Source organism: Mobula birostris, chromosome 3 (genome assembly GCF_030028105.1).
Source record: "Mobula birostris isolate sMobBir1 chromosome 3, sMobBir1.hap1, whole genome shotgun sequence".
NCBI classification, from domain to species: Eukaryota; Metazoa; Chordata; class Chondrichthyes; order Myliobatiformes; family Myliobatidae; genus Mobula; species Mobula birostris.
In genome coordinates this window covers 127,030,105-127,045,577 of record NC_092372.1, presented here as the reverse complement: position 1 = coordinate 127,045,577, position 15,473 = coordinate 127,030,105, and the positions used below count along the sequence as shown (strand labels likewise).

The window sequence follows — 15,473 nt, the reverse complement described above, 5'->3', positions numbered from 1 at the left end:
TGGGAAGATGTTGGAGTCAATTGCTAAGGATGTGGTTTTGGGGTACTCGGAGGCACATGATAGACCATCATCAATATGATTTCCTCAAAGGAAAATCGTGCCTGACAAATCTGTTGGAATTCTTTCAAGAAATAACAAGCAGGATAGACAAAGAAGAATCGCTTGATGTTGTGTACTTGGAATTTCAGAAGGCATTTGACAAGGTACAACACATGAGGCTGGTTAACAAGCTACGTATCCACGATATTACAAGAAAGATTCTAGCATGGATAAAGCAGAAGCTGATTGGCTAGAGGCATAGTGTGGGAATGAAGAGAGCCTTTTCTGGTTGGCTGTTACAGTTCCACATGGTTCTGCATCGGAATTAATTATTTTTACGTTAATGATTTAGATGATGGAATTGATGGCTTTGTTGCAAAGTTTGCAGATGATGTGAAGATAGGTGGAGGGGCAGGTAGTTTTAAGGGAGTAGAGAGAGAGGCTACAGAAGGACTGAGGCAGATTAGGAGAATGAGCAAAGAAGTGGCAGATGAAATACAGTGTTGGGAAATGTATGGTCATGCACTTTGGTAGAAGAAATGGAAGGGTTGACTATTTTCCAAATGGAGAGAAAATACAAAAAACTGAGGTGCAAAGGGACTTGGCATTCCCAGAGCAGGATTCTCTAAAGGTTAATTTTCAGGTACAGTCTGTATTGAGGAAAGCAAATGCAATGATAGCCTTTATTTCAAGAGGACTAAAACATTAAAGCAAGGATGTGATGTTGAAATGTTATAAAGCACTGGTGAGACCTTACTTGGTGTATTGTGAGCAGGTTTGGGCCCCTTATCTTAGAAAGGATGTATTGAAACTGGAGAACGTTCACAGGAAGTTCACGAAAATGATTCCAGGATTGAATGGCCTGTTATATGACGAGCACTTGATGGTTTTGGACCTTTAGTCACTAGAATTCCAAAGAATGAGGGGTGACCTCAATGAAACCTCATATGGTGAAAGGTTTGATAGAGTGGTTGTGGAGAGGATGTTTCCTATGGTGGGAGAGTCTAAGACCAGTGAACACAGCCTCAGAATAGATGGACATCCTTTTAGAATGGAGATGAGGAGAACTTTCTTTAGCTAGAGAGTGATGAGTCTGTGGAATTCCTTGCCACAGGCAGCTGTGGAGGTCAAGTCTTTATGTTTATTGAAGGCAGAGGTTAACATAGGGAGAAGGCAGGAGATTGGGGCTGAGAGGAAAATTGGATCAGCCATGGTGAAATGGTGGAGCAGACTCAATGGGCAGAATGGCCTAATTCTGCTCTTATATCTTAATATCTTATAGTCTTACTCAGGATATGAACCAGATCTCCTCTAAACCTGCTACCTCTTAACTTATGCATGTGCTCTCCAGTCTTGGACACATCTAACATGGAAATGAAAAAGGAGAAAAATAAATTATCAAGAGATTCTACAGACGAGGGAAATCCAGAGTAACACATACAAAATGCTGGAGGAACTCAGCATCTATGGAAATAAATAAACAGTTGATGCTTTGGGCCAAGACGCTTCTTTAGGACTGAAGAGAAAAGGGGAAGTCGCCAGATTAAAAAGGTGAGGGGAGAGGGAGGAAGACTAGCTGGAAGGTGACAGGTGAAGCCAGGTGGGTGAGAAAGGTAAAGGGCTGGAGAGAAAGGAATCTAATAGGAGAGGAGAGTAGACCATGGGAGAAAGAGGAGGAGAGGCAACAGGGGGAGGTGATAGGCAAATGAGGAGAGGAAGTTAGAAGCCAGAGTGGGGAATGAAAGAGAGGGATGGGGGAAGAGGAAAAATTACCAGAAGGGGAGGTCGATGTTCGTGCCATCAGGTTGGAGACTGCCCAGCCAGAATATGAGATGTTGCTGCTTCACCCTGAGAGTGGCCTCATTGTGGTAAAAGAGTGGCATGGACCGACATGTCAGAATGGGAATGGGAATGGAAATTAAAATGGATTCATTTTAAACTGAGAAATTCCATTTCTGGCAGATGGAGCAGAGGTACTCGACACAGTAGTCCCCCAATTTATGTCCGGTTTCTCCAATGTAGACAAGGCTGCATTGGGAGCACCAGACACAGTAGATGACCCCAGCAGGTTTGCAATTGAAGTGTTGCCTCACCTGAAAGGACTGTTTGGCCCTGAAGAGAGGTGAGGGAGGAGGTGAATGGACAGGTGTAGAACTTTAGTCACTTGCAGGGATAAGTGCTGGGAGGGAGATTGGTGGGGAGGGCTGAATGGACAAGGGAATCTGAAAGGAGCGTTCCCTGGGGAAAGTGGAGAGAGGGAAACTTCAATGGCAGAGAAAGGGAAACCCCATTCTTTCAAAAAGGAAGATGTCTCTGATGTCCTGGAAAGGAAAGCCTTGTCCTGGGAAGCTGTGGTGGAAACAAAACAACTGAGAAAAATGAATAGCATTTTTACAAGAGACGAAATAACCATGGGGATTGGTAGGTTGATAAAAGATGTAATTTGACAGTTTGTCTCCAGGGATGGTGACAGAAAGATTATGAAAGTGGACAGGGGTATCAGAAATGGACCAAATGAAATTAAGGGCAGCGAGGAAGTTGGAGGCAAATTTGATGAAATTGACAAGTTGAGCATGGGTGCATGAATAGTTGGGAGCATTACTATGGAACACTGTTCTGCATAGCCAACAAAAAGGCAAAATAGATGGGGTCCATGCGAGTCCTATGGCTACCCCCTGAGTATGGAGAAAGGGGGAGGAGCCAAAAGAAAAATTATTTGAGGGTGAGGATCAGTTCTGCCAGACGGAGGAAGGTGATTGTTGTGGAGGGCAACTAGTTTGGACTTTTACTGAGAAAGAAGTGGAGAGCTCTAAGGCCTTCTTGATGGGGGATAGAAGTGTATAGGGACTGGTCATCCATGGTGAAAATGAGGCAGTCAGGACCAGTGAAATGAAGATTGTTGAGGAGATCGAGAGCACGTGAAATGTCACAGATGTAGGTGGGCAGGGACTGAACCAAGGGAGATAGAATGGAGTCGAGGTATATAGACAGGTTCTGTGGGGCAGGAGCAGGCAGAGACAAAGGGCCCACCCCGACAGTCAAGTTTGTGGATCTTTCGTACAAGGTAAAAACGAGCAGTGCAGGGTAAGGTATCTAGGAGCTTGGTAGCAGTGGATGGGAGATCTCCAGAGTTGATGAGATTAGTGATGGTGTTGGGTATACAGAGCCTGGAGTCAAGTATCAGTCTGGGCTGCACTATGGTCTGCTTGTTCAAGTTGTTGTAAAACATGTGGAAGTGGAAGATGGCACCCTCCTAGGATCCTGACCAACATTTAGCCTTGAACCATCGGCTTAATGAATCCAATTGCTTTTCTGTGGGATCTTGTTGTGTACAATATTGTCTGCCCTGTCTCCTACAGAACGTACACCAGTGACACTTCATCAGCAACATGTTACTTGTGAATCACCTTTCGGTGACACTGCGAGCACTGAAGATGTTCCACAAGCACCAGGTCATTTAAGGTAACCAAGTAAAGATAGCTTACTAGAAAAAGAACAGATAATTACACAGAAGCAGCCAGCTGGGTTATCAGCTGGATAAGGCTTATAAACTGACCATAAGTTATTTACTGCGTGGTTTTTAGCTGTCAGAGTGCGATGAATTCGCTCTTGGAAGTGAACACAGATATGAAGTGGGACTGTTTAAAATAATAACTACGAGTGGATGACCGATAAGGGCAAATGAAAGTAACTCTACTAGAACTACATCATGTTCCCATTCGTTTTGTGCATTTAATCTTTGTTTGCCAAGCAAGACATAGGACTTCAGTTTTAACTGTATAGAACATACAGTACATAGTTGTACAATGTGTTAGAAAGAGGGGATTGTAATTTCTGTAGAATCCAAAGTGCTTTGAAGTTAATGATGTTTAACACACACAAAATGCTGGAGGAACTCAGCAAGTCAGGCAGTAGGTATAGAAAGGAATAAAGAGTTGACAATTCAAGCCAAGACCCTTCATCAGGTCTCTTTTTACCTCTCCATAGATGCTTCCTGACCTGCTGAGTTCCTCCGGCATTTTATATGTGTTGCTCTGGATTTTCAATATTTGCAGAATCTTGTGTTTAACTCTGATGATTTTCTTTTGACATTTCAGAATGCAAAAATAACAGCCAATTGATTTGCATCAAGGTCTTACAAATAGCCAAAAAACACATGATCAGATAACCTGATGTGGGTGAAGAATGGTATGGTGATTGGGAAGAGTCATGCCATGGGACGTCTTCCATTCATTGAAAGGTCCCTGTAACGTCACCCCTTATTCTGTGCCCAAGTTTAAAGTGGATGATAGCAACTCACAACTGCTGGCTCTTTGGAAAGAATGTGAAACTCTGTCAAGTGGAACTAATTCTTATCAGTTCATATTTTGATCTAAAATTGTAATCAGCAGCTCAGAAAAATGTGTGACCTCCTATAGAAAACCTCCAAGTACTTCTGCCAAATCCAAACCAGTTTGTTACTCATCCTACAGTTGGTTGGTTGGCATCCATCCATCTCAAACAACAATGGGTGGTGATCATCATTACAAGCCTGGGCAGAAGGTCTGGAGATCCTGAGATACCCAGTTGTCACGATCCCCCTCTTGGCCTTACCAGTATAGTCTAAAGGAAAGCTTATGAAACAATACGTTTGGCACCAGCTTAGCTGCAGGAGCTACTGGAAGGATGTTCAATAATGTCCAGTTGCCTTAGGGACTCCACTTCAGATTTGCAGTCTGGGTTTACTCCTGTAGCCTTCTTCTCTCCCAAAGCTTCCCACAAGGCAGTGGGGCTGTTTACCCATAGCTGTATGGGCACACTCCCAATTATTAATGAAGTGATGGAAAATGGTATCAACACTACATTTTCCCCAATTCAAACATGATAAGTGCTGTATTTTTAGTCATTGAAGGTTTAAGATTTGATTTTGATTTATTCTGATTGTTCCACATGTTATTCCACTTCACACAGAGGGAAAACAGGAAACCCATATCCTGAGAGAGTGAAGAATTTGCAACATCCAGAACAGATACGAGAGCTAATGAGCACTCTCCCTGGAGTGAGCTACTTGCCAAAATGACTCATTTATAAACGAATCCCTCCCGTTCTTCAATCCACAAGCAATTACCCAAATTTCTTATGCAACGTGTCATGGATTTGAATTTTTAATTTATGACTTTGTGCTCTTGCTGGCCAACTCTGGTGAATTAAATACAAGCTGAGCAATAGTAACAGGTAAGCAAACCTTAAGAACATTCTGTTTACAAAAAGTACTTGAGAAGTACCACAAAAACACTTCTTAAAGGCCGATTTATACTTCTGCGTTAACTCGACGTGGTAACCTACACAAAAGACATGCGCGCGTTGTAAGCATTTATACTTGTGTGTCGGTGTGTCTGCGTCGCTCTGCAATTCGCGCACGTTACGCATGTGCACACACCTACCCATGCAAGGTTTCATGGTCATGTTAGTCTTTTTCTGGGTAAAAAAGCGAGCGTCTTTTTTCGTAAAAGCGAAATGTGTCCTCCATAGTTTCAGAGGTCTGTAAAGCTTTATGGAAAGCATTGCAGCCAGAGTTCCTTCCCTGCTCTTCAGTCGTCCAATGGGAAGATATTGCAGCCTAGGATGAAATGCAATGCTACCAAGTGGACCAATCACAGCTGTTGCATTCCGCGTTGCCACGACACGTAGTTACATTTTAGGAGAGGTGCATGTCAAGCTCTGGCATAGGGATCCACGTCGGCTCTGCGTAGGGTTTGCGGCAATGCAGTACATATGACGTCGCGTTGACGCAGAAGTATAAATCAGGCTTAAGCCTTTACTAAACCTATCACTAAACAGACCCTACCACTAAACAAATCTTTGCCTCCCTTGCCCCTCCACTTGCTGCAAGGATCTCTCCCTCCATGAGTCCCTTGTCCATTCGCCTCTTCCCACTAATCGCCATCCTGGCACTTATCCCTGCAAGTGGTCAAAGTGCTATACCCCATATACCTTCTTTCTCTCCTCCATTCAGGGCCCCAAACAGTCCTTCTAGGTGACGTAATACTTCACCTGTGAATCTGCTGGGGTCATCTATTGTGTCTGGTGCTCCCGATGCAGCCTCCTCCACACTGAGACCCATCTTAATCTGGGGGTCACTTTGTCAAGTACCTCCGCTCCAGCCACCGAAATTGGAACATCCCAGTGGCCAAACACTTTCATCCCAATTTCCATTCCCATTCTGATGTGTTGGCCCATGGCCTCCTCTTGTGCCAAGGTGAGGTCCTCCTCAGCGTGAAGAGGTAACACCTTATATTCCCATCTGCATAGCCCCCAACCTGGTGGCATGCACATTGATGTCTCCTTCCAGTAAAAAACTATCCCTTCCCTCCTCTCTTCTTCTATTCCCCTTTCTGACCTCTCACCTCCCTATCACCTACTCCTGAGTCCCCTCCACCTTCCTTTTCTCCAATAGTTCACTCCCCTCTCCTATCAGATTCCATCTTTTCCACCTACCTAGCTTCACCCATCACCCTCTAGCTGTCCTCTTTCCCCTGTCCCTACCTTCCCCCTTCCTCTCCAGTCCTAAAGAAGCATCTTGGCCAAAACGTCGACTATTTATTCACTTCCATACAAAATGTTTGATTTGCTGAGTTCCTCCAGCATTTTGTGTGTTTCTTAAGCCTTTATTTAAATAGCAAATGCACTGACTCTCACAGCTGTCTGGACTGTACCTCTTCCCACCCTGTCACTTGTAAAAATGCTATTCCCTTCTCTCAGTTTCTCTGTCTCCATCACATCTGCTCTTAGGATGAGGCTTTTCATTCCAGAACTAATGAGATGTCCTCCTTCTTCAAAGAAAGGGGCTTCCCTTCCTCCACCTTCAACACTGCCCTCCCCTGCATCTCTCAATTTTGCACACATCTGCCTTCACCCCATCCTCCTGCTGCCATACCAGGGATAGGATTCCTCTTGTCCTCACCTACCACCCCACAAGCTCCTGCATTCAGCACATAATTTCCAGTAACTTCCACCATCTTCAACAGGATCCCACCACCAAACACAAATTTACCTCCCCGCACTTTCCACAGGGATCACCCTATATGTGATTCCCTTGTCCATTCGTCCCTCCCCAATGATCTCCCGTCTGGTACTTACCCTTGTAAGCGGAACAAGTGCCAAATTTGTGCCTACACCTTCTCCCTCACTACCATTCAGGGCCCCAAACAGTCCTTCCGGGTCAGGCAACACCTCACCTGAGAGTCTGTTGGGTTCACCTACTGTATCCGGTGCTCCCGGTGTGGCCTCTTATATATTGATGAGACCCAATGTGGATTGGGAGACCGCTTTGCCGAGCACTTTCACTCTGTGCGCCACAAAATGCGGGATCTCCCAGTCGCCACCCACTTCCATTCTGATATGTCAGTCCATGGGCTCCTCTACTGCCGCGATGAGGCCACACTCAGGATGGAGGAGCAACACCTTATATTCTGTCTGAGTAGCCTGCAGCTTAATGGCATGAACATTGATTACTTGAGCTTCTGGTAATTGCACCCCCACCCCCACTTCATCATTCTGCATTCCCATTTCCCTTTCCCATTCCCCTTTCCCACCTTACCTGCCCATCACCTCCCTCTGGCGCTCCTCCCTCTTCCCTTTCTTCCATGGCCTTCTACCCTCTCCTATCAGATTACTGCTGCTCCAGCCCTTTATCTCTTTCACCAATCAACTTTCCAGCTCTTTACTTCAACCCCTCCCCACCTCCCAGTTTCAGCTCTCACCTACCACCTTGTATTTATTCCTCTCCTCCCCCACCTTCTTATTCTGACCTCTCCCCTTCCTTTCCAGTTCTGATGAAGGGCCTTGGCCTGAAAGCTTGACTGTTTACTCTTTTCCATAGATGCTGGCTAGCCTGCTGAGTTCCTCCAGCATTTTGTGTTTGTTGATTTAAATAGCAGATGCTTGTTACTATTATGATTTCTAACCCATTGTGTTTACCTTCAATGGCTTTAGTTTTTCTTTTAGAGATCTCTGTTTATATTTTTCTATATTTGCTTGTAGCGATGAGTAAAAAGCCATTTAATCCAACCAGGCAGGCGCTATGGAAACAGCAAAGAAAAATTCATTTTGTGAGTCCCAGCAAAGGCATAGACCAACTGCAGAAACATAATGCAAGACTGGGCCTTTGTCCCAAGGACCATTGCATGTTCAAAAAGTAGAGCATCATTCAGAGTGTAAAGGACCCTTTCCCCCTCTTCAATACTCAAAGGAGCTAATTCTTTACCTGAGTTGAATACTGCAGACAGAAAGTCTTTCCTTCTCATATCACAGCAGGCTTAATAATAGCAAAAGTTACACAATGTGACACAATCTTAAAGTTTAACATTTCCTACCCAACAGATAACTTGATATTAACAGTAGAAAACAACTGAAGGAAACCCAGTGTCCTGTGGAGGTGCCCATGGTGTTTTGCTCTGGAGTCTGGTTGCAATATTGGCTGTCAATCTCAACTTAATCCTTTGACCATTGCTCAGAGGGACTTCATTTTGGAATTGAAGTAATTTTGGTTCTTATAAATTTTTCAGGTGAATTGAAGATCGGCAAATTCCTTTTGATGTTCAGGCTCAGGAAACCTAGGGTAAAATGCCTGTTTTATTAAAGATCACTATAAAGCATCTGGTAGCGGGGAGATAGGTCTTTATCAATGAAGCTGTAAGGCACTCCATCCCTCCACTGGCCCGAAAGGCACAGTTGGACAAGATGAAGCACCTGCTTAGCACCCCGCCCCCCGATCATGGCCATACGAAGCCATGGGAGCAGATGGTGAATGGTTGTATAAGCGGTTGGTGCATATTACAAGTCCTGGTTATGTGACCACTGGTGCCAGGCAGGCAATCTCTGATAATGATTGATTGATAATGGCTGTGGTCACCTGTCTTGTAAAGACACTGCCCAGAAGACAATAGCAAGCCACTTTTGTAGAATTTGCCAAGAACAATAATATTCATGGGACTATGATCACCTACGTCATATGACACAGCACATAAGGATGATGATGAATAAACCATCTGGAATGTGTCACTGAGAATGCAAGAAATTAAGTGCAAGGCTCAAAAGATTTATGTATTTTGTCAAATTCCTGTGTACTGATACTGTTAGGTAAGGTCCAGTTCAAGCTAAAAAGATGAAAAAATATATCATTGTCACAGTGGGGCACTGGTAACAGACCCAAATGCAAGACACAGAAGTACAAGGAACAGGACTTGACTAGAGTAGGGACGTGACAGGATGCAGACCAGGAGCAAGGACAAGAACGCAGACTTGGGCTAGGGAAAACGGGACCAGGACTAGAAACCATGTACTAGGAGACAAGGCTTCGACTCCAAGCCCAAGACTGGACAAGGACCCAGAAACTGGGTCTTGCCTCGGGCTCAGACCTCAGAACCAGGCAAGGACATGACATGGCTTCAGGACAGGACGTGGCTGGGGTCTAGAGGCCTGAGATTGGAGACAAGACAAGGCTTGGATTCCGAGCCCAAGACTGGACAAGGACCCAGAACCTTGGTCTCGCCTCGGGCTCAGACCCCAGAACCAGGCAAGGATGTGACATGGCTGCAGGCTGGGGTCTTGGGGCTCTGGAGCTTGGCTGCAGGCTGGGGTCTTGGGGCTCTGGAGCTTGGCTTTGGATCTTCAAGGCTTGGGTTCTTGGAGCTTGGGATCTTCGAGGCTTGGGCTCTTGGAGCTTGGCTTGGGATCTTCGAGGCTTGGGTTCTAGAAGCTTGGCTTGGAATCTTCGAGGCTTGGGTTCTAGGAGCTTGGCTTGGGTTCTAGGAGCTTGGCTTGGGATCCTCGAGGCTTGGGTTCTCGGAGCTTGGCTTGGGATCCTCAAGGCTTGGGTTCTTGGAGCTTGGCTTGGGATCTTCATCTTGAAATGTGGAGGCTGATAACACAGAGGCTGGAGCTGAGAGACCGACTGGGAACTGAACATCAACGTAGAGCCAGAACTTGTCCTTCAAAAAGCCAGGACTCATCATTAACATGACACCAACTTGAGATAGGACAGTACATAGATATAGAGCCAGGACTTATACTTAGACAGGTCGGGACTCAACCTCTCCACACCAAGGTGGGACAGGTCCACCTGTTGGGTAACAGCAGAACAGCTGGACTTACCCAACAAAGGCAAAGAGAAGACAAGACATGACCCCCCACAGGGCAACAGCAGAATAGCCTGACTTACCCCACAGAGTCAAGGACAAGACAAGACAGATCCCCCCCACAGGGTAACAGAAAAACAGCCTGACTTACCCCACAGAGGCAAGGACAAAAAGAGACAAACACCAAAGAACCACAGACAGTTCCATCTCTGCTCTGGGGTTGCTCCAAGTCACAGTTACAGCCAGCAACCTCCGCTGGCTACAGAAACAGTCAGATCACTACCCAGTTCAGAGTGGCTGACAGCCACACAGCTGGCCCAGGAAACAGCCAAATGCATACTGCAAAGACTACTCCAACAAGTGGCAACAAGGCTCCATGAAGCAGTAGTCCTCCAACAAGGCCTAAAGATCATATATGGTTTCACTAGCCTTCCATCAGCAGATTGCTCCAAGGAGGGCTGACAAGACAAACCAGCAGCCCACACTCAACCCCAAGGCTACTTATATTCCAAGCCCCATGATGGGACTCAGGTGCCTATGATTAACTCACCCAAACGAGGGACAGCTGGAAGACCTGGAGTCCTGAGTCCACGGACCGGACCGTGAACCTGAATGCAGACTTCACGGACCGGACCATGACAATCATAGATGATATTGTTACTGTATTGCTATCTGCTCCAATTTTCAGGTAAAGCTATATTTAAGTAGCCAAACTATGTCTAATACAGTTGTAGTCTTATGCAAAATTTTCAGATTGGGGTCAAGCGATGCCACATCAGACTTGCATCTATGCGTACAACTGCTGCCAATTTGGGCTCTCAGCATCAGCTATCAACTAAAATAGCCATTTGAAACAAAAGTGAAAGCGATATGCTTCTGTTATGAGACAAAGTTGAGGCTGCTTGAAAGCTTTCAAAATTAATGGTACATGTAGTTCCCTTCTGCTCATGATTTGGACTATGGCATTAATGGATTTGTGGCTAAATTTGCCGATGATACAAAGATAGGTGGAGGAGCAGGTAGTGTTGAGGAAACAGAGAGCCTGCAGAGAGACTTAGATAGTTTAGGGGAATGGGCAAAGAAGTGTCAAATGAAACTTAAGGCATCCGTTAGTCTTGCGAGACCATGGATCTGCACCTGGAAAGTCTTCACTCTCCAGGGCGCAGGCCCGGGCAAGGTTGTATGGAAGACTGGCAGTTGCCCATGCTGCAAGTCTCCCCTCTTCACACCACTGATGATGTCCAAGGGAAGGGCATTAGGACCCATACAGCTTGGCACCAGTGTTGTTGCAGAGCAATGTGTGATTAAGTGCCTTGCTCAAGGACACAACACGCTGCCTTGGCTGGGGCTTGAACTCACGACCTTCAGGTCACTAGCCGAATGCCTTAACCACTTGGCCACGTGCCCACAGAAATGAAATACAATTTTGGAAAATATATGGTCACACACTTTGGTGGAAGAAATAAACTGGCAGATTATTATTTAGATGGGGAGAGAATTCAAAATGCAGAGAGGCAAAGGGACTTGGGAGTCCTTGTGCAGGATACCCTAAAGGTTAACCTCCAGGTTGAGTCAGTGGTGAAGAATGATAATGCAATGTTGGCATTCATTTCTAGAGGTATAGAATATAAGAGCAGGGATGTGATGTTGAGGCTCTATAAGGCATTCGTGAGACCACACTTGAGGTATTGTGTGCAGTTTTAGGCTCCCTATTTTAGAAAGGATATACTGACACTGGAGAGGGTTCAGGGAAGATTCACAAGAATGATTCCAGGAATGAAAGGGTTACCGTATGAGGAATGTCTGGCAGCTCTTGGGCTGTATTCCCTGGAGTTCAGGAAAAGAGGGGGGATCTCATAGAAAGATTCCAAATGTTAAAAGCCTGAACAGATTAGATATGGCAAAGTTATTTCCCATGGTAGGCAATTCTAGGACAAGAGGGAATAACTTCAGGAATGAAGGATGTCCCTTAGAACAGAGATGTGGAGAAATTACTTTAGTCAGAGGGTGGTAAACCTATGGAATTTGTTGCCATGAGCGGCTGTACAGGCCAAGTCATTGTGTGCATCTAGGGTAGGGACAGATAGGTTCTTGATTAGCCAGGGCATCAAAGGGTTATGGGGAGAAGGCAGGGGAGTGAGGATGACTGGAAGAATTGGCTCAGCCCATGATGGAATGGCGGAGCAGACTCGATGGGTCGAATGGCCTACTTCTGCTCCTATATCTTATGTTATGAATCTGTGGACAAGGAATATTTGTACAGGTTAGAAATTCTGGATATGAAATCATCAATTTAAAATTGTAAATTAGAGAGGAAGGACGGCAATTCTGAAAAACATCTTTAAATTGATTTACTGGTCTATGGACAGAATTGCTGTGGGTAATATTTGTGGCAAATCCATACCTAAAGAGCAAGTAGGAACAAATACTTGAAGCTGTGCAAGAGATGGGACTGTTGAGGAAAAGCAAGACCAAGATCTTGAGTCTCCCAGACACAAATGTATTGCACCAAAGACTTCCTTCTGTTAGGAATGCCCTGTATTTTTATGCTAGACTTAAATATGAACTGATAGATATTGTAGAAGCAATGAGTATTTGGAAAGCAGGAACTGAAACACAGAGGGCTGAAAATTTCACTATTTTCAAAAAAGCATGTGAAAGCAATCAGCAAGACATCACCATTTTATTTACTTATTGATATACAGCACGGAACAGGCTTTTCCGACCTCTCGAGCTGCGCGACCCACCAGATTAATCCTAATCCAATCACAGGACAATTTACAGTGACCAATTACCCTACTAACCAGTAGGTCTTTGGACTGTCGGAGGAAACTGGAGCACCCAGAGGAAACCCACACGGTCACAAGGAGAACGTACAAACTCCTTCAAACAGCAGTGGGAATCTTTGCCTACTAAATTATTTATTAAACTGCAAGATTAAATATACGTGGCTTCATAAAATTCACACAGGAATGCATTTATCAGTCTGCAGTAAGGAGAGACAACCTTTCTTTTATGCTCGTCCAGTTCATTTTGTTTTCTAACCAGTTGACATCAGATTCCAAAGGACAGGGATAAAGGAACATTTTATGGTGCATAAACCCAAGGTATTCTGCTTATCTGTGCACATGTCTTCCCTGGCTTGGAGCTGTTGAAAAGGGGTGGGGGGGGACGCGAAATAAAGTGACTATAACTTTCTAAGTCAGCATTAATTTCCCTTTGGTTATGAGTGATCCAGAGCCAATAAACAATATCACAGAAAAGGTGTGGTTATCTTTGCACAAATTTAATATGTAAATAATATAATATATAGTTAGATCTACCCAGAATGCTAGTCACAGCTGTTTTGTGAACACTGCAGTGCTTATATTTCAATGTGCTTTTTCCCTTCCAAAGCAGTTCCTGCTGCTCCTAAGGTGTTTGTTCATTCCTAGTCTGTGATCCCAGTCCAATTCTATCCTCCCCCAGTATCTACTCAGAGACACTTCCCAAGGGTGGCCTCTGGGCAGGCATCAGGGGATTGGAAACCTGGTCAACTTTCAAACAATTTTCAAAATGAAGAGTCTTGGGCCAATTTTCACCAAACACAGGGGGAGAGGGGCAGGACATCAGAGACAAAGTACTGAATTCAGCAAATCCTTTGGCTGGATTCCTGCATTCTATGTAGAGCAACACAATTATGTTCCTGGATTCTTTTTTTGCTAGTTTTGAATGGTTCGACCTAGGTGACCACAGTGGTCTGTGGGGGCGGGGGGAGGGTTTGGTTTCAGAGAAGAATACTTTGCCCTGCGTCCTGCAGTGGGCCAGCGGCATTCCACTAAACTGAACACTCCTGGACTCCTGGTTTGACATTTGATTTTCTATGTGTCGTCCACTAGCCTTTTGCCCTTTGCGTAATTTGTTCTTTTTTTTGTGTGTTGGGTGTTTGATGCTCTCTTGAACAGGTTCCATGGTGTTTCTTTGTTTTGTGGCTGCCTGTGGGAGGACGGCTGTCAGAGTTGGATTCTGTATGCATACTTAGATAATAAATGTACTTTGAATTGTTTGAGTTACTAGCAGAGACAAAAACCTATCACTGACAGTCATCCTTTGATTTCAGTTGTGAGGAGAAAGTTCTTTACTCTGATGAAACATCATACAATTATTCTTCTAAAAGATTAGTAACATTTCTTTGAAACGTCTTTTACCGTCTTTCTGCAGTCTTCTGAGAGCCAGCTTTTGATTCATTCAGTTAGTAGGTTTTAGCCACCATTTATAGCACAACACCGAGTCGGCATGTCATGGTTTCAAGTCTCCTTTTTATGGCTTGAGCATTACATTTATGCCAATACTCCAGGGCAGGACTGAGAGAGTGTTGGCATGGACTTCCATCATGAGATAAGAAGCTGAGAACTCTCCCGCTTTCTCAGGTCGACATGAAGGTTCAATGCCGTTGTTGTGATGTGAACAAAGTCACCAAAGAGACACTGAAGCTAGTGGATATAGAAGTGGTTTTATTCAGCAAAAACGAGCAACAGGCATCATATGGAGACACTTTTGGAAGAAGAGGCCTGCCTGACCCAATATTACATGACATTTTTAAATGCTAAAAATCAAAGGTAACAGCAGTTCAATTCTATAGTTAGAATGTATCTACAATACTTCCTTTGCATTACATATCATTTTCAACCACCTCCTTCTTTGCACCCACACTCCAGACACCCAAAATGAATATTTATTTCCACCGACTCCAGGCTACATTCATGCACATGCAGGCTTCTGTGGTCAAATGGAGGGCCATGGTTCAGAACTGCATTTTTAAAACAATCTACAATCCACATTCAGGCCTGGTTGCTGTTAAAATTAGTATTTACTATATACCGTAACTCCCGAATATGCCCTACAGCTGGCATTTTGAAAAATGGACAGATAAATGCCCCTTGTATTCTGAACAATTTTTGTACATTCATAGGACAATAGAGCACTATAGTTAACACAGTAGAACCTATAGATAGAAGTGTCTGTGTTATCTATGCTTTCGATAGATCTTTATAAATTCTTTCTTTCAAGTGCCCGCTGAATTTTCTGTTGAATATTACATTTTGGGGCTCTTTGCCTCCTTTTCAGGCTCACAGGAACTCCCTGTATGAAATACTGAATACTCATCTCCTCTTCAGCTCAAATGCCAATCACTTCTAGACTTCATTACCTCCTTACCATTGGAAACAAGTTACTGCTTCTATCAAAACCAAATATGAATATGATTCCTTCTACCAATGACTTTAACCAGGTTTATTCTATGGAGAAAAGCGTTAACTTCTGAAGTTCCTCAACCTG

At 44.4% G+C, this 15,473-nt stretch overlaps 1 long non-coding RNA gene across 2 annotated transcripts in view; it reads left to right on the top strand.

The window, feature by feature from the left end:
• The window catches only part of LOC140195273 (uncharacterized), an 81,503-nt gene that overhangs the window by 22,524 nt on the left and 43,506 nt on the right, over positions 1 to 15,473 (top strand). The window contains exons 2-3 of one of the 2 annotated variants that reach the window (XR_011885405.1): positions 4,990 to 5,253; positions 14,567 to 14,755. This is a non-coding gene — a long non-coding RNA (uncharacterized lncRNA). The remainder of the gene's footprint in view (positions 1 to 4,989; positions 5,254 to 14,566; positions 14,756 to 15,473) is intronic. The other variant, XR_011885404.1, reaches the window with a different exon arrangement.